We start from the raw sequence: 27,768 nt of genomic DNA, 5'->3' as shown, positions 1-27,768 counted from the left end.
ACTAGAGTGAAAGCACCGCCAGCATTCAAAAGTGACCAAAACATCAGCCAGGAAGCATAGGAACTGAGAAGTGGTCTGTGGTCCCCACCTGCAGAACCACTCCTTTATTGGGGGTGTCTTGCTAATTGCCTATAATTTCCACCTGTTGTCTATTCCATTTGCACAACAGCATGTGAAATTTATTGTCAATCAGTGTTGCTTCCTAAGTGGACAGTTTGATTTCACAGAAGTGTGATTGACTTGGAGTTACATTGTGTTGTTTAAGTGTTCCCTTTATTTTTTTGAGCAGTGTATTTCAAATGTAACTTTGTACATAAGTCCATAAAATGGTAAATGAATTGTGAATGGTAAAGTAGCCTGTATGTGTGCATGATAGAAAAGGTATGTGTACTTTAGGTTGCACCCATAGTTAAATAACTGAGCGTGTGCCTCCATGTTTATATACGACCATTAAATCATACATTACAGTACATGTTCTTCCCCCTCCATGAGTTGATGTGGAACTGGCCTACAGTCTATCTGTTGGAGCTGGCAGAGTCGGGCTTTTCATTTTGGGGAACCGGCTTATATTTTAGGTAGCTAGCTAAGTCATATACATTATTTACAAATCACAGGTTTGTTCAGAAAAATCTAACACTTCAGTGCAGTGGGGAGGCTGGAGCACTGTATTGGAACACGTCATTTAATACATGGCTGCCTCTGCCGCTTTGCTCAGAAAGACCATAAGGAACTGCTATTTCGCTGCAGGTATACATCTCTGTTTGTTCAATAATTCAACCGCCCAAATGCCTTATTTAGTAGACCCCCTGGCTCTGTCTAATTCATATTTCTGTCTCTGGAGCGGCATAACAACGATATCTATAACGGCTAGGAAAAATCCCCAAACCCTGGACAACGATGACTCACCTCTACATATCCACATGTATGTTATTGAAACAGACAAAGTGATAATAGACTGCTGTAATTCATTGGTCTCTAGTGAAACAATGAATTTGTCATTTGCGGCTGCGGCTGCGGGGAAACATGGCGTTGGTCGTTGGATGCCCCCTGGTCTGCAGTTTCTTCTGAATGCAGCCATACATCGACCAGCTGGAGGACAGTCAATTAGCCCCCGCCCTCCCCTCTCTCCACCCTGCCAAGAGGGTCTGAGGCAAAGCATCAATCAATGCAGATACCTGTCAATCATATAGAGAGTCAATGAAAAATAAAGAAAGTGCCATAGGAGCCCCGCTGGGTTCAAGCAAGTGTGACCAATCTGAAATGGAGTGGCACTGTGGCAGCATGTCTAGGGCCAGGGTCTGATGCCTGGTGGTTCCTGGCCAGCCCACAGCCCTCCACAGCCCACAGCTCGGCTGATTCACAGTCAGCTCTGTTAAATTCGATTTGGTCGCCCTTTCATTCATTTTCTCCGGCTGTGCTGCAGACGTCCCTGCCTCAGCCTGTCCTCTGTTCGGCCACTTTAGAGAGAGGGTTGGGAGAGGACCACCAGCTGAGCCCAACTAACTGGCCCATCGCTTGCCTGATCCACCATGCAGGACCGTGAAGAACCATAAAGGACACTCAAGACCTGGCCACAAAGAAGCAGGCTCAGAGATAAGAAGTTTGTTTCGGCTGAGATTACTGATCGATAGAAGAATCCAAAGGATAAAGTGTGTTTAAAATGATGAAACCCATTTTACTTTCAACTTTACACAACACGAATTGTAATTAAGAGAGGATAAACAAACAAAAGTCTGCTTTAGGTAAGTAAAATGATAACGCTAAGGCTTTTGGTCCACACACACACACACACACACACACACACACACACACACACTATAGCTCCCCTGTGAAGCACACAGGACCACAAGTCCTACAGATCTGGGCTGGGTGAGAAACACTCCATGTAAATAAAGGTAAACAAACACATTAATACACCATTTTAACTTCATGTTCTATAATAGTCTCCTCCTCTCCTTCTACGACATCCTTTTTTAAATAAGAAGCTGATTCGCGGCCCCTACTTCCACTAGGCAATTTTCTGGGAAATATTGGCGGATTTGTTCAGCTTAGCCGTGATGGAATCTAAACCAGCTTAGAGAGGAAGAAAAGGGAAGAGAAACAAGGGGGGGGGGTAGAAAATAGAGAGAGAGAGGGATAGAGGACCAGTGAAGCTCATTTCCACAGTCTTCGGTCTCTCTCTGCTTCTGAGCACCCTTTCCCCAGGAGAGGGGCTTAGTGGATCTCCCTCCAGTCAAACAGAGACAGAGCTAGCACTGGGGGAATAAGAGCTCTTCCGAGGCGGGCCCCGCCGTGCCAAGGTGGCACAGTAAACCTCTCCAAGCATAACGACAGGTAGGGGAGGAGGAGGAAGAAGTAAAGTGTGGAGGAGAGTGGGAGGAAGGGGAGAGGGAGGAGGCTGCTTGAAATAAACAGGATTTCAGACGATGCTGAGAGAGAGAAAGTGAGAGAGCGATATGGAAAGATAAATAGTAAGAGAGGCCAGGGGTATAATTGCTGGATTGTTGTTTGTCTGAAACTACAGGTAGACCCAAGACTGTCTCATCTGCAATTACAGTGCAGTATGTGTTTAAAATAAATAAACTGCCAGAAACTGCAGCATTTTCCGACTCAAGTTACCTTACATGCCTCTTTGATAAAATACAGCGTTAGCTGTATTCCAAAGTGAAATGTTTCTAGCTCTTCACATCCCTGAGGATTGAATGGCAGTCTAGGTTATCATGTTGGACCACACCTGTGTACTGGGGAAGGAGCTAAGTACCAAAGACGAAGGAGTGGATTGAGGATTTGTGAAATCTAGATTTGTGAGACTTCCCATGCAGGTTATTGACTGGTCCTGGTTGAATATGCTGGGGTGTTTTCCGCAGCATCCATACTCCTATCTCCAACAGACGTGGAGGTGAAGAGGGGGGAAGCAGCAATACAGCAACAAGATTTACCAGGGGGCTCATTAGACGAACATCAGGTTTGAGCCTGTCAAAGCTGGGCAGTGTACACCTCCACAAAACTGGGAGCCCACAGCTCACCACAGCTCACCACAGCTCACCACAGCTCACCACAGCTCACCTTATACCTCGCTAATCTAATGGTCGTCGGTGGTCATTATGGCCCTCCAGTCACATGCACATGAATGCAGCCTCCATATCTCCACAGGGACCACTGCTGGGGTTATATGTACAAGCAGAAGGCAGTTGACCACTACTGCAACTGGTGTTATTGATGTTTGTTCTCACTTTTTCTCATTGCAACAAGTTAGTTAACTGCCAGGCAAACCTCACACACAGCACAACACTACACATATACAGCACACTCCATTGCACTGCCAGGCCACATAATCCTCCTCCCTGGGGCCAGATGCTATACCTGCAAGTTGGGTGATCTAGATATACACAGACCTACACAGACCTGTAAAACACACACACACACACACACACACACACACACACACACACAAATGGAGATCCCTTTCACTGTCTCTGAATGTATCTTTCACTCTCTGTTCCCCCTATCATCTAGCCTGGCTGACCCTACTTACATCGCAGGGAGAGCTGTCACACACTGGTCTGGACAGGAGGCCACTGTAAATGCAGTATTCGCTCAGAAATTGCGACGATGCAGTGATTGGTTCTCTCAAAAGTAATTTTTTCCTGGGGGGTAGAGACCTATCGTTGTTTGGACTTGAAAATCCAACAGTTGGGGGTGGTGTGCGGCTTTGCGTGTGGGTGTTTGAATGAGAACGACACGGAGAACAAACCAGTAAAAGCACAGCCCCCTTCATTATCAACGCATTATGCCGACAACATCAAAACAGCCTTTCCAGACTCTGAAGTCAGATCTCTCTCTCTCGCTTCCTTTCTCCCTCTCTCCCTCTCTCCAGTGGATTAGATCTTTGTGGGTAAACCCGTCTCGATGGGTTGTGTTCCATAAGGAATGTGAGTGGTGGGCCATTTCATCACAGAACTCATCCCTCTTGTGAGAGCTAAAGCACTGTGGGTGAAGTCCCTGCAGTGCTCAGGGATGGCTGGGCTGTGTGGATGCAGCTCCTACTGCCCTCATATAAAACAGTGCTGCAAAATAAAAAGCACAAATCATAAAAGGATGTGGGAAATGAATAGGCTCTGAGCATGGCCCATGGTGACTTTATGTGTTTGTGTGCAGTTGCGGACAGGTCCATATTGACAGAGTGTGTGTAAGTCCCCGCTGCGTGTGGGTGAATATATATGAATATATATTTCCTAGTATTGGTGTTGTGTGTGTGTGTGTGTGTGTGTGTGTGTGTGTGTGTGTGTGTGTGCTGATGTCACTGTCAAAGCATGTGTACCTGTGTTGATGCATCAATGCATGTGTCCGTGCACATGCCTTGTCTTTATATGCATGTGTCAGTTGTCTGATGTGCTTTTTGTACTGAGAGTAGCAAGAGCATTAGGTTAGTGTACTTCTCTGCCTCACCACTAGTTTGCATCACCCAGCAGGCCCTCTAACCCGTGCAAACCTCCCTGGCTTCCCTGTGGCTTAGTAATTACACCACCCATCAGGATGGAGCCTGACAGATGAATACCAACATGAGACGGAGGGAGGGAGGACAACAAAGCAGCCATGACAGCATATACACGCATTCATCCATTCATGGACTCAGCTTCCTCCTCTGAAGCACGGGGCCACTACTACCGATGGATGACACCACTCGCTGGGGATGGCATATAACAGCTATTCCATAGAAATTCAATTACAAAGTAAAGAATGGAAAAAAGAGTGGAAGCGACCCTCAGAAGGAGCACACTGGTTGTCAAATATAATGTGTTCTTTATCTACTGACTATGGATTTCTCCTTCTGTTTTTCCCAGTTGACAACAGTGGCATTTCTGGGCTATTTGAGTTGGAGAGGGGCTACATTCATACAGGGTAAGATTAAACTTTTTCTATTATTGAGAGGGGCCTATCTCCTCTATCCAAAAACATAGGCCAAGTACATCATATCTCATATAGAGGGGAAATGGCAGGGAGAAGAGACTGGGAAGAAGACACAGCGATCATACACACAGTCCATCTGGCTCTGAATGGTCGAGACGCCAAGGCCTTCTGGGATTCTGGAGGACTAGGATGGTTCCCCTCAGTGCAGACCCTGATCTGGATTGGGATCCTGCACCTCCAGGGCACTGTGGTGACAGCACAGCCCAACGGACAGAAATACAAACACACAGAGACACTCAGAAGGTCTTGCTGCTAGAGGAAAAATGTAAACTGCATCCCAACTTGGCAGAGTGGGTATGGAAACAGAGTCCTGTGTTTTCATTGATAAACGGTTGCAGGGAGAGGGAGTGGGATTGGTTCCTCGCTCTATCATCCAAATTCCCCTCTCTCCCAGAGGGAGGGCATCCGCTTCCAAAACCCCCTTACTGGCTTTTGCCTGACCCTGCTCTGCCAAGCCCCTCGTCCATAGAGTCAAACTGAGACTTATCCCTCACTCCCTCCCTCTCTTCCCTCCCTCCCTCACTCGCTCCCCTTTTTTAGTGGAGTGAAGCCACTGATAGGCAGATGAGCAGATGGGGATGGACAGAGCTCCCCGGGCTGAAAGCTAATTGGGGATGACTGGGGAGGACTTTGGCGGTGCTGAAACTCTTCACATGATGGGAAAATCAATGCACACTTTTCAATGCGCTTCCATCATACTGAACTGAGGGACTCGCTAGCGCTAATGTTCCCTCCAGAGTGACTAATTTAGACTCATGTTTCACCCCTGACACTCATTCTGAAGCCCGAAGTTGCATCTTGTGTTTTCTATGAGGTTCACCACACCATGTAACATAACACATGAAACTAACATGGACACATTGGCATTTAATAGGCCCATGTTATAACTAAAGGGCTTCAATTCATGATGATGAGAAACTCCCCTGGTAGTGACCAGGTCGTCATTGTAAAATAGAGTAAATAAAAAATAAAAATAAATGGTGCATCTAAGACACTTAGGGGCCAATGCTACAGAGATAAAGTCAACACACAAAATCAGATAGGAGCAGATCATTCACGTTCTATGCAGGTCAGGTTACCTAAGTGCAATTTGAAGCCAACACCTTCTGTGTGTGACAATGACTCAGTTGTCTGGAGAACATTGGACAGTCAGATAGTCAGCCCAGAGTCAGCCCAGAGTGTGGCCCACCTGCTGCTCTAATAATGAAGAAACGGTCACATAGACGCTGGACAGATCGAATAGCACATCAATGACCTGCCTACAGATCAGTCCGCAGGAGACCTCTCTGCATGCATGGGAGAGAGTGGCTCACCATCTCACTGCTTAGAAGTGCTCTATACTTTTCTTCAGTATAATATGTAACTTTTCAAACTACCTCTCTGATTTAAGGGATTTGGTCAATGTGTTGATGGCCAAAACATTTATCTTGCCAAATAATCATTAAATTAAATCAAATCAAATGTATTTATATAGCCCCTCTTACATCACCTGATATCTTAAAGTGCTGTACAGAAACCCAGCCTAAAACCCCAAACAGCAAGTAATGCAGGTATAGAAGCACGGTGGCTAGGAAAAACGCCCTAGAAAGGCCAAAACCTAGGAAGAAACCGAGAGGAACCAGGCTAGGAGGGGTGGCCAGTCCTCTTCTGGCTGTGCCGGGTGGAGATTATAAAATAACATGGCCAAGATGTTCAAATGTTCATAAATGACCAACATGGTCAAATAATAATAATCACAGTAGTTGTCGAGGGTGCAACAGGTCAGCACCTCAGGAGTAAATGTCAGTTGGCTTTTCATAGCCGATCATTGAGAGTATCTCTACCGCTCCTGCTGTCTCTAGAGAGTTGAAAAACAGCAGGTCTGGGACAGGTAGCACGTCCGGTGAACAGGTCAGGGTTCCATAGCCGCAGGCAGAACAGTTGAACCTGCATCACCATTGGTAGGTTCAAGTATCCTATAATGATATGGCAACATTTGTGTGTTTATTACACTGCATATATAATACATTTACATTTTAGTAGACGCTCTTATCCAGAGCGACTTACAGTAGTGAATGCATACATTTCATACATTTTTTCTCCATACTCGTCCCCCGTGGGAATCGAACCCACAACCCTGGCATTGCGAACACCATGCTCTACCAACTGAGCCACACAGGACCATATAATGTCTTCCACTAGACAATAACCTATACATCCTCATAGGACGATACAATATAGATAGGTATTTTATATTTTCACACAGTATCCATCAATGTCTATAGATAAAGAGTATCACTAAGGAGATCCAGGATAAGCACCCTGCTCAAGGATACAGTCACCTTGGGATCTAAACTTGTGAACTCTTTGTTCTTTTTGATCTGCAATCCTTCTTCTGGCTTAGTGGGCGGCTAGCAAAGCCTACACTCCTAGAAAAAAATGTCCTTTAAGGGTTCTTCGGCTGTCCCCATAGGAGAACCCTTTGAAGAACCATTTTTGGTTCCAGGTAGAGCTCTTTTGAGTTCCATATAGAGCTCTTTCCACAGAGAGTTCTACATGGAACCGAAAAGGGTTCTACGTGGAACCAAAAAGGGTTATCCTATGGGGACAGCCGAAGAACCCTTTTTTTCGAAGAGTGTAGGCTTTCAGAGATGATGACTTGATTGTTTGACTTTGGTCAGGATGAAACACATGACATTAGATGGGCGAGGCTCGCCTGATTAAAAATTGACTCCCTCCGGCATCATTTGATGTGGGATAAAGTCACATGGCAATCAAGAGGAGCGGTTTGATTAGACAAAGATAAAACGCAAACCAAAAAAAGAAAGATCTGAAGGGGGAATGAGAGGGCTGAAAAGGTGTATAAAACAAGGCCCTCTCAGCACAGGGAGAACAAGGCCGTATTCCACTTTTCACTTGAGTTAGTTCAGCGAGGGGCAGTAACAGCGAGGGTCCCTATAGTAACGACAAAACGAAAGGGGAAGGACTCTGTGTTGCCATGGCAACACCTGGGTCATGGTGAAATTGCCCTTGTTGTGACAGGCACTCCGGCACCATTGACAGGTGAAACAAGAACTGTCTCTTCTCTTCCTTTGTCAGTCTCCCGTTAACTAGACATCCCCATCTCTCCCTACTTCATCTCTCTCGACTTCTCCATTATTTTATTTTTTGGGGGGGCGGGGGGGTTTCATTATGTGAATCTCCTCCCCTATCTAGGTTAGCCATGTTCTGTCTCTCTTCTGCTCCCTCAAATAAAATCAGACACAAAACTCGGAGAAGTTGTTTGTAGGGCAGTCGTTCCCTCATGGGGAACTCCTGTCCCAGAATGCCTTGCAAAATGCTACATAGAGGGAGATTAACTTTCCGACATTCTTTGTTCTTGATGAGCACACATGCATGCACACAACTCCTACCTAAATATAGTGTGTATGGCGAGATGATGGAAGACTGACACAACAAACTTCTCAGAAATTCAATAGTGCACTGTACTCTCAGCTATAAGTGTTTCAATGCAATATGTGGAAAGAAGAGTGAAATAGCTGACCAATAGTTTGTTTGTGTGAGAAAGACGATCTATGATATTGAGGACAAACCTAAAGGTACTACACATGATTGTCTGTGGTGAATTTACTATGGGCTCACACTGGTGATTGATTGGCTTAAAGGGCTAGAGCCCAGCATTATCTGGACACACAGATGTGTGATTGGCTCTGAGAGAAACGGGTGGGAGGATTTTGGCTCCTGAGGATGCGGAGGGCACAGGCCAAGTGGGCCTTAACTGTATCATTTCATTGGGGAGGGCCCGCTGGCACTCATGGCAAGTAAAGTGTTTACTGCTCAGGAGCCCCTCGATGGGGGTATTAACCGAACCCCACACAGAACAGAAAGTAGGCCATGCAAATCATACCAAGCACGGACTGAGAGGGAGAGGAGAGGATTGGGGAGAGGGAGAGGATTGGGAAGAGGGAAAGGGAGTGCAGACAGAATCACACAGAAGAAATGGATTTGTTCACCAGAGCAGAGGAAGAGTGGCTGGGAGCTTTATCCAACCTAACAACACAATACAAGGAACATGCAAGAACAGGGACAAACATATTGAGTTCATGAGTTTTAGAGAAGGGAGCAAGAGGAGCGAGAGGAGATTGAACAATACAGTAAGAGACAGTACAAAGTAAGATGCAAGTCATCAAAAAGTAAATAGGTGAGTGAACAGAGGGGGTGAGAGAACAAGAGAGAGAGAGAACAAGAGAGAAAGAAAGAGATCAAGAGTGCGAAAATGTAGAAGATAAAGAAAAAATGAATGAACAAGTAAATAAAAAGTAGAGAGTTCTCACAGTTAAAGAATTGTTGTTAACTGTGTTAGAGTGTTCTCAACAAACACTCTTTTCAGACTAGGTAGCTATTGCTCTTTCCAAAGTCAAGACAGAACTTAATTTATTGATAAGACAGAGAGCAGAATTTGCCATCCATCGAGTAACACTTAACCATTACTTCCATGGTAATCGTCCCAGTCGTTTACTGGCCAACAAGCTATGCAGTAATTGTCAATTAGCAGAAAAAGCAGCTATGGAATCTGAAACGGGAGTTATCAGACACCAAATTAATCAATCAAAGATTTTCCCACTTCTATAAAGAACTATACACCTCTGATTGTAAATCTACACCAAGCCAGACTAAGTCCTTTCCAAATCTCTCTCAATGAACTCAAAAGAGCATTGGATAGCATGAATAAAGGCAAATCACCTGGATGTGAGGTATTCTTCTAGGCCTATTTAACATTTTGGAATCAATTAGGTCCACTATTACTTGAAATTATTAATACAGCCATTCACAAAGAGATGTGAATACAGTACTAATTTCAAATCAGCCCTACTGCCTCGCAAGACCCCGATGGAGGACTACATATATCAGGGATCAAGGTAAGACCCAGATGCAGACTGTCGAAGTAACAATGTTTATTGTAGCAACCGGGCAGGCAAAGACAGGTCAAGGCAGGCAGGGGTTGAAAATCCAGGGTAAGGCAAAGGTACAGGATGGCAGGCGGACTCAGGGTCAGGGACAGGCAGAGTTCAGTAATCCAGGGGTGGAGCAAAGGTACAGGACGGCAGACAGGCTCAGGGTCAGGCAGAGAGGTCAGGCGGGCGGGTGCAGGGTCAGGACAGGCAAAGGTCAAAACCAGGAGGACGAGGAAAGAGAGGCTGGGAAACGATACGAGCTGACAGGAAAAACGTTGGTTAGCTTGAACGAACAAGACGAACTGGCAACAAACAGACAGAGAACACAGGTATAAATACACAGGGGATAATTGGGAAGAGGGGCGACACCTGGAGGCGGGTGGACAGGTGAAACAGATCAGGGCGTGACAGTACCCCCCCCCTAGGGACGCCACCTGGCATTCCACCTGGGCGGATACCTGGTTGACTGGGGTGCCTGCGGTGGAAGTCGGCGATGAGGGCCGGGTCCAAGATGTCTTTAGCGGGAACCCAGCACCTCTCCTCCGGGCCATAACCCTCCCAGTCAACCAGGTACTGGAAACCCCTGCCCCGTGGTCGAACCCTCAGGAGGCATCTCACCGTGTACGCTGACTGGACATCGATGACACGGGGGGGAGGGATGGGCCTAGAAACAGAAGACAAGGGGCAGTCAGACATGGTCTTGACTCTAGACATAGAAAAGGTAGGAAAAATACAGAGGGTACAGGGCAACAGAGGACGAACAGCAGAGGTGCTAATGATCTTGGAGCGGGGGGGACAGGTCTCGGCTTCCGGGGGTGTAGCCGCGGCCCTATAGCAACGTGCCAGTGCCTCAGACTTGACCTTCTTGGATACCGATCAGTGCTACAGAAGCGAAGTGGCCCGGGCTTTACTGAACCCCTCCCGGAGGTCCTGGTACTCTGCGGAGCTGGCAGAGAGGTCCGGGGGCAATTTCCAAGCCCCCAGGAAGACGTCCCGGGGCAAGCAGAGCTGACTTCAGGCAATGAGTGTGGCAGGATGGGGTCCAGCCCATGATGGTACCAGTAGCCCAGTCAATGGAGGGATCATGTCGCTGGAGCCAAGATAATCCCAATACCTCCAGACTGAGGTAGATGGCGGATTGTTGCTCCCACACCGCCGTGGCCGAGGCGAATGTCCTCCCGGACATCAGCGTAATAATATACGCTATCTTTGACCGGTCCGAGGGGAATGAAGAAGGCTGCAGCTCGAAAACGAGGGAGAACTGGGAGAGAAAGGCCCGGCAGGTTCTGGAATCCCCATCATAGCGCTCCAGGGGAGGTAAGCGGGGTTCCCGGGAAACCGTGGTGACTGCGCTGCAACCAGCCGGGTTACAGAGGGCTGGAAGAGGAGATGGTGTAGCAGAGCTGGTCCAAGTCTGCTGGGACAGTTATAGCCAGTTAGTACTATCAGGGATCAAGGTAAGACCCAGATGCAGACTGTCGAAGTAACAATTTTTATTGTAGCAACCTGGCAGGCAAAGACAGGTCAAGGCAGGCAGGGGTCGAAAATCCAGGGTAAGGCAATGGTACAGGACGGCAGGCGGACTTAGGGTCAGGGGCAGGTAGAGTTCAGTAGTCCAGGGGTGGAGCAAAGGTAGAGGAAGGCAGACAGGCTCAGGATCATGCAGAGAGGTCAGGTGGGCGGGTGCAGGGTCAGGACAGGCAAAGGTCAAAACCAGGAGGACGAGGAAAGAGAGGCTGGGAAATGATAGGAGCTGACAGGAAAAACGCTGGTTAGCTTAAACGAACAAGACGAACTAGCAACAAACAGACAGAACACAGGTATACATATACAGGGGATAATTGGAAAAAGGGGCGACACCTGGAGGGGGGTGGAGACGAGCACAAGGACAGGTGAAACAGATCAGGGCGTGACAACATCTCTATATATTTCCTTCCTTAGATAGAACAATAGCCAGAAACTTTAACAGAACGCTCAAATCAATTCAATCTGACCTCAGTAGATGAAATAATATCCGGCAGAATACCTCTTGTCAAAATGTATATATTGCCACGACTACATTTCTGTAGTTAAATGTTTTCCATGGCTTACCCTTGTAGCTACAGTTGAAGTCGGAAGTTTACATACACTTAGGCTGGAGTCATTAAAATGCCAACCTAAGTGACAGGATTAAAATTTACTAGGATTAAATGTCAGGAATTGTGAAAAACTGAGTTTAAACTTGTTGGGGATAGGGGGCAGTATTTTCACGGCCGGATAAATAAACATACCCGATTTAAACTGGTTACTACTCTTACCCAGAAACGAGAATATGCATATAATTAGTAGATTTGGATAGAAAACACTCTGAAGTTTCTAAAACTGTTTGAATGATGTCTGTGAGTATAACAGAACTCATATGGCTGTCAAAACCCTGAGACAAATCCTAACAGGAAGTGGAAATCTGATTTGTGGAATCACTTTCAACACTTTGCCTATGAAACACACCGTGAGTTAGGATTCATTTAGCACTTCCTAAGGCTTCCACTAGATGTCAACAGTCTTTACAAAGTGGTTTGAGTCTTCTCCGGTAAAAACTGACCAAACGAGAGGTCTGGAAAGTTGGTCATAGAGGGAGGGCCATTACTACTATGACACGCATGCCCGTGGGTACTCTTTCGTTCCGAAACATTTAGTAAGACAACGCAATCATCCGCCTTCAATATTATTGAAGTTCTGATTGAAAAAGGCCCCAAAGATTTGTTATACAACGTTTGACATGTTTGAACGAACGTAAATACATTTTTTTTGCACATTCGTGAGGACAAGTCCCTCGCGCTTCGTATATTATGAGTAGCCTTCGGAACGCGCTAACAAGAAGGAGCTATTGGGACATAAATTATTAACTTTTTCGAACAAAACTACATTTGTTGTGGACCTGGGATGCCTGGAAGTGCCTTCTGATGAAGATAATCAAAGGTAAGTGAATATTTACAATAGTATATTTGATTTTAGATGACCAAGATGGCGCTAACCTGTATCGCCTAGCCTATTTTTCTGAGCATAGCACCTCGTTTATTGCAAAGTGTGATTTCCCAGTAAAGTTATTTTTAAATCCGGCAATGCGGTTGCATTCACGAGATGTTAATCTATAATTCTTTGAATGACAATATTATATTTGACCAATGTTTTCGAATAGTAATTTTGTAAATTGTAGCGCTGATTCACCGGAAGCATTTGAGGAAAAAAAAATTCTGAACGTCACGCGCCGATGTAAAATGCTGTTTTTATATATAAATATGAACTTTATCGAACAAAAAATGAATGTATTGTGTAACATGATGTCCTAGTACTGTCATCTGATGAAGATTGTCAAAGGTTAGTGCTGCATTTAGCTGTGTTTTGGGTATTTGTGATGCATGCTAGTTGCTTTGAAAATGGCAGTGTGATTATTTTGGGCTGGGTACTCTCCTAACACAATCTAATGTTTTGCTTTTGCTGTAAAGCCTTTTTGAAATCGGACAATGTGGTTCGATTCAGGAGAGGTGTATCTATAAAATGGTGTAAAATAGTCATATGTTTGAGAAATTGAAGTTATAGCATTTATGAGGTATTTGTATTTCGCGCGATGTGATTCCACTGGCTGTTGACTAGGGTGGGACACAAACGTCCCATGGTTCCCAGACAGGTTAAATGTATTTGGCTAAGGTGTACGTAAACTTCCGACTTCAACTGTATTTTTGGAACTTAGGTCAGCTATGCTGGCCTATGGAGTCCCTTGGGAAACCCAACTATTGAGCCATCCAGTTATGGGATTTATAAATTATCTGGATTTCCGAAAGGACTGAGCTCTATAATATAAAAAAAACTTTTGGAAAGCTCATATTCTAAGCTAGCCATTAAAAAGTATGGTCAATAGATCTAATTGAATCTGAACAACCCTATAACCTTTTACTGCAGTGGGCTAAATAATGGTCACACAGAGTGTTTATTGGTAGTTTTAAAGAAATCTACTTTGAAACAAAGTATACACCTCACACATCGTTATGGCCTTAAAAAAAATGTAAGACATCTGTACCATGTCATATATAGAGCTGAAATGAATTCCATTTTTAGTTTGCATCCCAATATTACACTTTAAATACATCACAGAAGACTGAAATATAACAAAACCGTTTGACATAGAAACACTTTATTTCCAGCATGTTTTTTAATATGAAATGATATAGTTAATACACATATTAATGACATTTCACCCATGAGGCCCCTAGAGGGCGAGTTGGTCATTTGAGTGCAGGAATGGGCTACCTGGAACATAATATGGAAAAATATGACCTTGGCATCCTGAAAATGACATTGTTTGTAACTTATTTTGTACAAAATGTTGCTGCTACCATCTCTTATGACTGAAAAGAGCTTCTGGATATCAGAACAGCGATTACTCACCTCAAACTTTAATCTTTAAGTAGTCCGACGTGAAGGAAATACTGCTTCTCTGAGACCAGGCCCAAATCCCTGTCATTCGTGTGAAGAAAAGACGGAAATACAGGTGGCGGAGATCAGGGAGCCTTGTGAGAATTTGTCAGCGAGTGGGTAACCCGCCTCTACCATCCATTCTATTGGCCAACGTGTAATCACTGGAGAATAAACTGGATGATATCAGTTCGAGACTATCCTACCAACGGAGCATTAAAAACTGTAATATTAGTTTTTTTCGTGCATCGGCAGGACAGAACAGCTACGTCTGGTAAGACAAGGGGTGTGGGTGTGTGTATATTTGTCAATAACAGCTGTTGCACGATGTCTAATATTAAGGACGTCTCGAGGTATTGCACCACTGAGATAGAGTACATGATAAGCTACAGACCACACTATTTACCAAGAGTTTTAATTTATATTTTTCATAGGTGTCTGTTTACCACCACAAACCGATGCTGGCATTAACCTCTTGGGGCTAGGTGGGACGCTAGCGTGCCACCCGTGGTGCACTCCATCAACAGCAGGTGCATTTCAAGAGCGGCAAATTTGAATCCAAATAAATGTCAAAATTCAAATTTTTCAAAAATACAACTATTTTACACCATTTGAAAGATAAACATCTCCTTAATCTAACCACGTTTTACGATTTCAAAAAGGTTTTACGGCGAAAGCATACATTTAGAGTATGTTAGGACAGTACATTTACAAGAGTTGTGTGTAATGTTTTGTCAAGTCAAAGACAGGGTCACCAAAACCATAAAACCAGCTAAAATGATGCACTAACCTTTTACAATCTCCATCAGATGACACTCCTAGGACATTATGTTAGACAATGCATGCATTTTTAGTTCTATCAAGTTCATATTTATATCCAAAAACAGCGTTTTACTATGGCATTGATGTTGAGGAAATCGTTTCCCTCCAATAACCGGCAGTCAAGTCAGCGTCACAAATTAAATAATTAAAATTAGAAAACATTGGTAAAATATTATATTGTCATTTAAAGAATTATAGATTTACATCTCTTGAACGCAATCAACTTGCCAGATTTAAAAATAACCTTACTGGGAAATCACACTTTGCAATAATCTGAGCACTGCGCCCAGAAAAATACGGCGTTGCGATACAGACTAGACGTCATGTTGGGGAGATCTAAAATCGAAAATACTATGTAAATAATCCATTACCTTTGATTCTCTTCATCAGATGTCACTTCCAGGTATCACAGGTCCATAACGAATGTAGTTTTGTTCAAAAAAGCTCATCATTTATGTCCAAAAATCTCCGTCTCGTTAGCACATGATGTAAGCCAGCCGGACTTCTCGTCATGAACGAGGGGAAAAAATATATTTCCGTTCGTTCAAACATGTCAAACGTTGTATAGCATAAATCATTAGGGCCTTTTTTAACCAGAACATGAATAATATTCAAGGTGGACGAATGCATACTCTTTTATAACGTATTGGAACGAGGGTACCCAACATGAACTCGCGCGCCAGGTGTCTAATGGGACATCATCGTTCCATGGCTCTTGTTCGGTCAGATCTCCCTCCAGAAGACTCAAAACACTTTGTAAAGGCTGGTGACATCTAGTGGAAGCAATAGGATGTGCCAAAATATTCCTAAGCCCCTGTGTTTTTCAATGGGATAGGTTTAAAGTCAATACAACACATCAGGTATCCACTTCCTGTCAGAAAATGTCTCAGGGTTTTGCCTGCCAAATGAGTTCTGTTATACTCACAGACACCATTCAAACAGTTTTAGAAACTTTAGAGTGTTTTCTATCCATATATAATAAGTATATGCATATTCTAGTTACTGGGTAGGATTAGTAACCAGATTAAATCGGGTACATTTTTTTTATCCAGACGTGCAAATGCTGCCCCCTAGACCCAACAGGTTAAGACAGAACTCAACAAGCTGTATAAGGCCATAAGCAACAAGAAAATGCTAATCCAGAAATGGAGCTCCTAGTGGCCGGGGACTTTAATTCAGGTAAATTTAAATCCGGTTTAAATCATTTCTACCAGCATGTCACACATGTCCAACCAGAGGGGGGAAAAAAAAAAACTCTGGACCACCTTTACTCCACACACAGAGACAGATACAAAGCTTTCCCTCAACCTCCACTTGGCAAATCTGACCATAATTCTAACCTCCTGATTCCTGTATACAAGCAAAAACTAAAGCAGGAAGTATCAGTGACTCGCTCAATACAGAAGTGGTCAGATGACGCGGCTGCTACGCTACAAGACTGTTTAGCTAGCACAGACTGGAATATGTTCCGGGATTCATCCAATGGTATTGAGGAGTATATCCCACATCAGTCACCGCCTTCATCAATAACTACATCGACGACGCCGTCCCCAAAGTGACCTTACGTACATATCCCAACCAGAGGCCATGGATTACAGGCAACATCCGCACTGAGCTAAAGGCTAGAGCTGTGGCATTCAAAGAGTGGGACACTAATCCAGACACTTAAAGAAATTACACTACGCCCTCAGACAAAACATCAAACAGGCAAAGCATCAATACAGGACTAAGATTGAATCCTACTACACCGGCTTTGACGTTCGACGGATGAGGCATGGCTTGCAAACCACTATGAATACAAAGAGAAACCCAGCCGCGAGCTGCCCAGTGACGTAAGCCTACCAGATGAGCTAAATGCATTTTATGCTCACTTTGATGCAAGCAACACTGAAGCATGCATGATAGCAACAGCTGTTCTGGACGACTAAGTGATCACGCTCTCCGTAGCCAATGTGAGCAAGACCTTTAAACAGGTCAACATTCACAAGGCCGCGTGGCCAGATGGATCACTAGGACATGTACTCAGAGCATGCGCTGACCAACTGGCAAGTGTCTTCAATGACATTTTCAACCTCTCCCTGACCGAGTCTGTAATACCTACATGTTTCAAGCAGACCACCATTGTGCCTGTGCCCAAGAAAGTGAAGGTAACCTACCTACATGACTACAGCCCTGTAGCACTCACGTCGTTAGATATGAAGTGCTTTGAAAGGCTGGTTATGGCTGATTACATCAACACCATCATCCCGGAAAACCTAGACACACTCCAATTCACATACCGCCCTAACAGATCCACAGATGATGCAATCTGAATCGCACTCCACACTTCCCTTTCCCACCTGGACAAAAGGAACACCTATGTGAGAATGCTGTTCATTGACTACAGCTCAGCGTTCAACACCATAGTGCCCACAAAGCTCATCACTAAGCTAAGGAACCTGTGACTACACACCTCCTCTCTGCATCTGGATCTTGGACATCCTGACGGGCCGCCCACAGGTGGTAATTGTAGTCAACAACACATCTGCCGTGCTGATCCTTAACATAGGGCCCCTCAGCGATGCGTGCTTAGTCTCCTCCTGTATTCCCTGTTCACCCACGACTGTGTGGTCAAGCACAACTCCAACACCATCATTAAGTTTGCTGACGAAACAACAGTGGTAGGCCTGATCACCGGCAACGATAAAACAGCCGATAGGGAGGCGGTCTTAGACCTGGCAGTGTGGTGCCAGGACAACAACCTCTCTCTCAACGTGAGCAAGACAACAGAGCTGACGTGGACTACAGGAAAAGGAGAGAAGAACTCGCCCCCATTCACATCGACGAGGCTGTAGTGGAGTGGGTCGAGAGTTTCAAGTTCCTTGGTGTCCACATCACCAACAAACTATCATCGTCCTAACACACCGAGACAGTTGTGGGCACGACAACACCTTTTCCCCCTCAGGAGACTGAAAAGATTTGGCATGGGTCCCCAGATCCTCAAAAGCTGCACCATCGAGAGCATCCTGACCGGTTGCATCACCGCCTGGAATGGCAACTGCTCGTCAGCATTCCGCAAGGTGCGACAGAGGGTAGTACGTACGGCCCAGTACATCACTGAGGCCAAGCTTCCTGCCATCCGGCGGAACTAAACTTCCAGCGCCGACAGAGATGGCCGCCTCGCTTCACGTTCCTAGGAAACTATGCAGTATTTAGTTTTTTATGTGTTATTTCTTACATTGTTACCCCATGAAATCTTAAGTTTTATTACATACAGCCGGGAGGAACTATTGGATATAAGAGCAACGTCAACTCACCAACATTACGACCAGGAATACGACTTTCCCGAAGCGGATCCTCTGTTTGGTCCACCACCCAGGACAATGGATCGGATCCCAGCCGGTGACCCAAAACAACGGCGCCGCAGAAGGGGCAGACGGAGCGGTCTTCTGGTCAGGCTCCGTAGACGGGCACATCGCACACCGCTCCCGAGCATACTACTCGCCAATGGTAGACGAAATCCGAGCAAGGGTTGCCTTCCAGAGAGACATCAGAGATTGTAACGTCCTTTGTTTCACGGAAACATAGCTCACTCAGGATACGTCATCGGAGTTGGTATAGCCACCTGGTTTCTTCACGCATCGCCCCGACAGAAAACAATCATCTCTCTGGTAAGAAGAAGGGCGGGGGTGTATGCCTTATGATTAACGAGACGTGGTGTGATCATAACATACAGGATCTCAAGTCCTTTTGTTCACCTGGCCTAGAATTCCTTACAATCAAATGCCGAACGCATTATCTATCAAGAGAATTCTCTTCGATCATAATCACAGTCGTGTATATCCGCCCCGCAAGCAGACACATCGACGGTGCTGAAAGAACTGCATTGGACTCTATGTAAACTGGAAACCACATATCCTGATTGCTGCATTTATTGTAGCTGGGGAATTTAACAAGGCCAATGTGAAAACAAGGCTCCCTAAATTTTATCAGCATATCGAATGCGCGACCCGGGCTGGCAAAACCCTGGATCATTGTTATTCTAACTTCCGCGATGCATACAAAGCCCTGCCCCGCCCTCCTTTCGGAAAATCTGTCCACAACTCCATTTTGTTGCTCCCAGCCTATAGACAGAAACTAAAACAGGAAACGCCCGTGCTCAGGTCTGTTCAACGCTGGTCTGACCAATCGGATTTCACGCATCAAGATTGCTTCGATCACGTGGACTGGGAAATGTTCCGCATAGCGTCGGACAATAACATTGATGAATACGCTGCTTCGGTGAGTGAGTTTATTAGCAAGTGCATCGGTGATGCTGTACCCACAGTGTCTATTAAAACCTTTCCCAACCAGAAACCGTGGATTGATGGCAGCATTCACGCAAAACAGAAAGTGCTAACCACTGCTTTTAATCAGGGCAAGGCGACCGGAAACATGACCGAATACAAACAGTGTAGCTATTCCCTCCGCAAGGCAATCAAACAAGCTAAGCGTCAGTATAGAGACAAAGTAGAGTCGCAATTCAATGGCTCAGACACGAGACATATGTGGCAGGGTCTACTGTCAATCACAGACTACAAAAGGAAAACCAGCCCCGTCGCGGACCACGATGTCTTGCTCCCAGACAAACTAAACTTCTCAATACAGTGCCACCAACACGGCCCGCTACCAAAATCTGTGGGCTCCCCTTCACTGCAGCCAATGTGAGTAAAACATTTAAACGTGTTAACCCTCGCAAGGCTGCCGGCCCAGACGGCATCCCTAGCCGCGTCCTCAGAGCATGCACAGACCAGCTGGCAAGTGTGTTTACGGACATATTCAATCAATCCTTATCCCAGTCTGCTGTTCCCACATGCTTCAAGAGGGCCACCATTGTTCCTGTTCCCAAGAAAGCTAAGGTGACTGAGCTAAATGACTATCGCCCCGTAGCACTCACTTCCGTCATCATGAAGTGCTTTGAGAGACTAGTCAAGGACCATATCACCTCCACCGTACCTGACACCTTAGACCCACTCCAATTTGCTTACCGCCCCAATAGGTCCACAGACGACGCAATCGCAATCACACTGCACACTGCCCTAACCCATCTGGACAAGAGGAATACCTATGTAAGAATGCTGTTCATCGATTACAGCTCAGCATTTAACACCATAGTACCCTCCAAACTCGTCATTAACCTGTTGGGGCTAGGGGGCAGTATTTTCACGGCTGGATAAAAAAACGTACCCGATTTAATCTGGTTACTAATCCTACCCAGTAACTAGAATATGCATATACTTATTATATATGGATAGAAAACACCCTAAAGTTTCTAAAACTGTTTGAATGGTGTCTGTGAGTATAACAGAACTCATTTGGCAGGCAAAACCCTGAGACAGATTCTGACAGGAAGTGGATACCTGATGTGTTGAATTACCTTTAAGCCTATGCCATTGAAACACACAGGGGCTTATTAATGTTTTGGCACTTCCTATTGCTTCCACTAGATGTCACCAGCCTTTACAAAGTGTTTTGAGTCTTCTACTGTGAGATCTGACCGAACAAGAGCCTTGGAACGGTGATGGCCGATTAGACTCTGGCGTGCGAGGTCAGGTTGGGTACCCTCGTTCCAATACGTTTTAAAAGAGAATGCATTCGTCCACCTTGAATATTATTCATGTTCTGGTTAAAAAAGGCACTAATGATTTATGCTATACAACGTTTGACATGTTTGAACGAACGTAAATATATTTTTTCCCCTCGTTCATGAAGTGAAGTCCGGCGGGCTTAGATCATGTGCTAACAACACGGAGCTTTTTGGACATAAATGATGAGCTTTTTTGAACAAAACTACATTCGTTATGGACCTGGGATTCCTGGAAGTGACATCTGATGAAGAGAATCAGAGGTAATGGATTATTTACATAGTATTTTCGATTTTAGATCTCTCCAACATGGCCGTTAGTCTGTATCGCAAAGCGTATTTTTCTGGGCGCAGTGCTCAGATTATTGCAAAGTGTGATTTCCCAGTAAGGTTATTTTTAAATCTGGCAAGTCGATTGCGTTCAAGAGATGTAAATCTATAATTCTTTAAATGACAATATAATATTTTACCAATGTTTTCTAATATTAATTATTTAATTTGTTGTGCTGACTTGACTGCCGGTTATTGGAGGGAAACGATTTCCTGAACATCAACGCCATAGTAAAACACTGTTTTTGGATATAAATATGAACTTGATAGAACTAAAAATGCATGTATTGTCTAACATAATGTCCTAGGAGTGTCATCTGATGGAGATTGTCAAAGGTTAGTGCATCATTTTAGCTGGTTTTATGGTTTTGGTGACGCCTGTCTTTGAATTGACAAAACATTACACACAGCTATTGTCAATGTACTCTCCTAACATAATGTAACTTTATGCTTTCGCCGTAAAACCTTTTTGAAATCGGACAACGTGGTTAGATTAAGGAGATGTTTATCTTTCAAATGGTGTAAGATAGTTGTATTTTTGAAAAATTTGAATTTTGACATTTATTTGGTTTCAAATTTGCCGCTCTTGAAATGCACCTGCTGTTGATAGGGTGCACCACGGGTGGCACGCTAGCGTCCCACATAGCCCCAAGAGGTTAAGCTCGAGACCCTGGGTCTCGACCCCGCCCTGTGCAACTGGGTCCTGGACTTCCTGACGGGCCGACCCCAGGTGGTGAGGGTAGGAAACACATCTCCACCACGCTGATCCTCAACACTGGGGCCCCACAAGGGTGCATTCTCAGCCCTCTCCTGTACTCCCTGTTCACCCATGACTGCGAGGCCATACACGCCTCCAACTCAATCATCAAGTTTGCAGACGACACTACAGTGGTAGGCTTGATTACCAACAACGACGAGACGGCCTACAGGGGGGAGGTGAGGGCCCTCGCAGAGTGGTGTCAGGAAAATAACCTCACACTCAATGTCAACAAAACAAAGGAGATAATCGTGGACTTCAGGAAACAGCAGAGGGAGCACCCCCCTATCCACATCGATGGGACAGAAGTGGAGAAGGTGGAAAGTTTTAAGTTCCTCAGCGTACACATCATGGACAAACTGAAATGGTCCACCCACACAGACATCGTGGTGAAAAAATCGCAGCAGCGCGTCTTCAACCTCAGGAGGCTGAAGAAATTCGGCTGGTCACCAAAAACACTCACAAACTTTTACAGATGCACAATCAAGAGCATCCTGTCGGGCTGTATCACCTTCTGGTACGGCAACTGCTCCGCCCACAACCGTAAGGCTCTCCAGAGGGTAGTGAGGTCTGCACAACGCATCACCGGGGTCAAACTACCTGCCCTCCAGGAAACCTACACCACCCGATATCACAGGAAGGCCAAAAAGATCATCAAGGACAACAACCACCCGAGCCACTGCCTGTTCACCCCGCTATCATCCAGAAGGCGAGGTCAGTACAGGTGCATCAAAGCGGGTACCGAGAGACTGAAAACAGCTTCTATCTCAAGGCCATCAGACTGTTAAACAGCCATCACTAACATTGAGTGGCTGCTGCCAACATACTGACTCATCTCTAGCCACTTTAATAATTACAAATTGGATGTAATAAATGTATCACTAGCCACTTTAAACAATGCCACTTTATATAATGTTTACATACCCGACATCTCTCATCTCATATGTATATACACCATCTACTGCATCTTGCCTATGCCGTTCGGCCATCGCTCATCCATATATTTTTATGTACATATTCTTATTCATTCCTTTACACTTGTGTGTATAAGGTAGTTGTTGTGAAATTGTTAGATTACTTGTTAGATTACTTGTTAGATATTACTGAATGGTCGGAACTAGAAGCACAAGCATTTCGCTACACTCGCATTAACATCTGCTAACCACGTGTTTGTGACAAATAAAATGTGATTTGATCCAGGACCTATATACTAGGCGGTGTCAGAGGAAGGCCCCAAAAATTATCAAGGATTCCAGTAACCGAAGTCATAGACTGTTCTCTCTGCTACCGCATGGCAAGCGGTACCGGAGTGTCAAGTCTAGTTCCAAAAGGCTCTTTAACAGCTTCTACCCCCGAGCTATAAGACTGCGGAAAAAATCATCAAATGGCCACCCAGACTATGGAACCCCGACCCCCTGCTGCAAAGAAACCACTACTAAAGGACTCCAATAATAAGAAGATACGTGCTTGGGCAAAGAAACACGAGCAATGGACATTAGACCGGTGGAAATTTGTCCTTTGGTCTGGAGTCCAAATTTGAGATTTTTGGTTTGAACCGCTGTCTTTGTGAGACGCAGTGTGGGATGATCTCCGCATGTGTATTTCCCACTGTAAAACATCAAGGAGGAGGTGTTATGGTGTGGGGGTGCATTGCTGGTGACACTGTTTGGGATTTATTTAGAATTCAAGGTACACTTAATCAGCATGGCTACCACAGCATTCTGCAGTGATAAGCCATCCCATCTGGTATGGGCTTAGTGGGACTATCATTTGTTTTTCAACACGACAATGACCCAACACACCTCCAGGCGGTGTAAGGGCTATTTTACTAAGAAGGAGAGAGATGGAGTGCTGCATCAGATGACCTGGCCTCCACAATCCTCCAACCTCATCCAAATTGAGATGGTTAGGGATGAGTCGTTACTACATGATTCCATATGTGTTATTTCATAGTGTTGATGTCTTCACTATTATTCTACAATGTAGAAAATAGTAAACATAAAGAATAACCCTTGAATGAGTAGGTGTTCTAAAACTTTCAACCGATAGTGTATTTCACAGTGATTTAGATGGTACAATGATTCCCTATAATATTAAATTCTTGTTTTCTCACATAAACTGAAATTGAGCGACCAGTGTAGAACTAGGGAATAAGCGATTTCCACTCGATAACAACAGATGCTGCTCCGGAGGAAAAAAATCAATAGGCAAATATCACATCCAATCACAACATTGGCGGTAGTGAGTAGTGAAACACTATCATTCCACTATTAGCGCCAGATGTATTATGGACCTTTTCTGAAATTTCTATACAAAAATAAAATGAAATCCTTTGTGTAGCACCTTTTAAGTTTGATTCAAACTGTATTTAACACCATGGATACATTTTACAATGAAATTGGACCCATCTACAGGACAAACTGTTCACTGTGTCCCCTAAATCAGTTAGGAACATTCCTTCATATGATGTGGGAGTGCCCTGCAGTTAAAACCTTTTGGGGAAAAGTTACAAAACTATTTTAGAAGTGCATGAATTTAAATATTCAATGCTTTGCAACTATTATGTTACTTAACGATAATAGCCCCTTGAATCTCTCAATCAATTAGAGAAGATTACTGCTGGCAGGCAGCACTGCTGCAAAAAAAATTGGCTTTAAGATGGCAACCACCCCACTCTCTCCCATCAGTTTCTGTTAGAAGTTCTAACATCAGAATTATCCACAGAGAGAATGAATGGTGCTAGTCAAGGAACAATTGAGGCCTGGACAAATATATAAAGCCCCACACAAACAAACCAATTATTTAGATATATATATTTTGACTTTTGTTACTTTATTTGCTTTCAGGTCCACAAGGAAGCGGTGGTATGGGGGAGGGTGTGGGGGGAGACTCAGGGGATGGATAGGTGGAAGGGGGACTGATGGGTAACCTCGGTTTGCTGGGTGGGATAGTAAGGGGTTGGAGGCATTATAAAACTAAATAATAAGTTGGTGACAAAAAAAGAAGAAAGTAGATCGTTTTCCAATTAAAGACTTATGGTGGAGCCTGAGGGTTACGGTCGTTAAGTCACCGTGCAGCCGCACCACGGTGAGTCACCACCGCTGACACCAGCTAGACTGCAGAGCCACAGAGCCTCACATACTGTAGAGCCTTCATAGACCCAGCGGAGGTCAGCTGGCACAGGAGGGAGAGATGCAAACTCACCAGGCTTTTACAGACCACCTAGAGAGAACCAAGCGAACCAAGAAACACTGGGACATGTAAGGCAGAAAGACACCACCTCTGAAAGCAACAGCTCTATTTCTGGCATGACATGTTGCTTTCTACAGTGTACAGGTGCAGTGTAACAATGTGGTCCACCCTGACCTGTCATTGCTCAAGGTGAGATTGGAGGTTGCTCTTTGCAGGACCATGCTTTACCTTTAGGACATCGCTGCCTGACGAGGCAACATTTCACAAAGTGAAACTCTAGCCTGTATAGAAATGGGCATGACATTACACAGTATAGAATTTCAATCAAACCTTAAAGGTGGTCCAAGGTTTTCAAAGGCATGTACCTGAAACGTATTCATCATAAAATATCCCCAATGTGAACATCTTAACGTATACATTATAAATAACTAGCTTATAAGCATTTCAGTGGTGCATATACTTAGATTCTGACTCAACATGCGAGAGATCAAACACATTGGATGCCATGATCACATTATCCAAGGTCAGTCAGAAAGTTTATATTTCATGACTCAAAGAGAGAACCATCCCTTGACCTCTAACCATCCCTTACCTCCACCCGTCCATTACCCATAATCCAACAAAGTGTGTCCTCCCCCATGGAAATGCGAGGTCACAGATGAAAAAGAGTGGGTGATGATAAAAGAGAAAGAGAAAAAAGATCTGGCGAGTGTCCTGTTGAAACGCAGTGGGAGAGAACTATGACCTTGATACGCAAATAGACCATCTTTAGAAAAAATATCTTCCAGAAAGATATTTATCATATCAGGGTCAATTGGCAGTGAGGTAGATTCCTTGAATTATCTTCATCTATTCAGCATTATTTTTCATAGTCTTTATTATATTATCCAATGGGGGTTGGGAGCTGTCTTTTACATGCATGTGAGCAATTAAACACCATTGAGAAACAGCCAAGTTTTACATTGGTATACTTTTCCTTAATGCCTGCTCTTTCAATAAGAACCATAAAGATCTGGATATTGACTTAGCATGTGTCATAATAAATTGAGATGAAAGTTAATACCACAATGCGGTATTACCATTAATACGATGAAGTGCTATGCTGATAAATGAGTTCATGTTGATAAAGGTAAAAATCTAGACAATTAAAGTGAGCCTGTACATGTTTTTCTTTTAGCATTATATAGCCAAGTCATTCTTATATCAACACTTTTATCACTTTTGTCATCCTTAATCTGGCATCAAACTTCACTGAAGACATTTGACAAGGAGAAACCCTGATCAAAATACGAATGAATCATGAAGTTCATCAAAATAGCAGCATGGCGCTAGAGAATGTTAGTCAGGATCAGCAGTACACTCAGGATGATTGGTCAGGCCAGGGAGGGCTGCTATGGAATAACAGACTTAAGCCATCATTATGCTGGTAACAGACAGAACGCCTGGGCCTTAGAGAGGGAAAACGTCAGTCATGCCGACATCTTGACTCCCAGCATAGCTGGCATGGTTTAGCAGCATCAGCACCAGCCACAGCAGCTAGAGCCACAGCCTGACATTCCAGTCTAGCTGGAGGCCACTCTCTCTGTGTTCACCAATGGCATGGGCTGTGGTCCACCAAAGTGATGCATTAGTAATCGACACGAACACAGCGGGAGGTGCAGTGTTCGGGGCTCTGTGCCATCACGCAACACAATGACCACCTGCCTCGCAAGACACGCCGCAGATCTCCCCCAAAACAATGTAAGACCAAAACACCCGCAGCCCTACAGCTGGGCTTTTGTCTCGTCCTCTCGCGGCGACACAGGCGACAGCTCAGACACCTACACCCTCCGCCTAAGCTGCCCTCCACAGCGGAAAAAGCTTGTTTATCACCTTGCAGCATATTGTCACCGTCCTCACAGGCCGAGGGAGAAAGATGGCAAAACAGACAGAGAGACAGAGAGACATAGAGAGAAAGAGAGAGCACTGGAACTTGCATAAGAGAGGGGACAGAGGCTAATTAAGGGAGGCTGGATTAATTAGGCTTTCAGTCTGACTGCCTCTTATACTCCCACTGAGCTCAGTGCCAGCTCCCCCCCCACACCCCTACGTCTGCATATTGTTACATGGATTTGCCTGCTTCATTCGTTGTAATGTGCTGCATGTTCCTCGTCATGCCTTAGCTTGCACAATGGGGCGTGGGAGCTTTACAATAGGTAAACACAAAGTAAAGGCCAATAATCTCAGCAGAAAAACAAGTTAACGCTAACTGCATGGCTGTCTGAGCCTACGGGAGACTAGGAGGAGAATCGAGGTCACATAAATGAGCACTTCATTTGAAGAGGAAATAAACATGTCCAACGTAATACTCTCTCCTCACCAGATGCACTGCCAGAACCCATCATATAGGCAGGAAAACACGAAGTCATGAGCTCACTCACTGAGCACTGAAGGGGTATAGGCTGAGGGTGAGTGTTTGCAGTGCTAAGACACTTATACCCACGTGAAGTGCAATGAGTCAGAGGGCAGGGCTTTGATAAAGCAATCAAATTAATATCCCTTTATTAGGTTAAAAATATATATTTTTTGAGTGCTCCAAGAATACTTCAGGTCTCTCCAAAAGGTATTCTTGGGTCACGAACTTCACAAAGCTTCCTCAACAATCCTGCCCTTTGTTCCCCTGCCTACACACTCATCTGCCAACCCTGCTGTAAGTAATTTAATTTATT

General features: G+C 44.7%; 1 protein-coding gene and 1 non-coding gene across 3 annotated transcripts in view; both read right to left on the bottom strand.

The window, feature by feature from the left end:
• LOC106563218 (leucine-rich repeat transmembrane neuronal protein 4) overlaps window positions 1-27,768 on the bottom strand; it is a 159,675-nt gene that overhangs the window by 106,513 nt on the left and 25,394 nt on the right. The window lies entirely within an intron of this gene.
• On the bottom strand, window positions 7,059-7,132 carry trnaa-cgc (transfer RNA alanine (anticodon CGC)). Its single transcript has one exon. It is a non-coding gene; the product is annotated as a tRNA-Ala (tRNA).

The sequence above is a fragment of the Salmo salar genome, chromosome ssa11 (assembly GCF_905237065.1).
Source record: "Salmo salar chromosome ssa11, Ssal_v3.1, whole genome shotgun sequence".
NCBI classification, from domain to species: Eukaryota; Metazoa; Chordata; class Actinopteri; order Salmoniformes; family Salmonidae; genus Salmo; species Salmo salar.
Note: the sequence above shows the minus strand (reverse complement) of the source record. Positions and strands in the feature narration are given on the sequence as shown.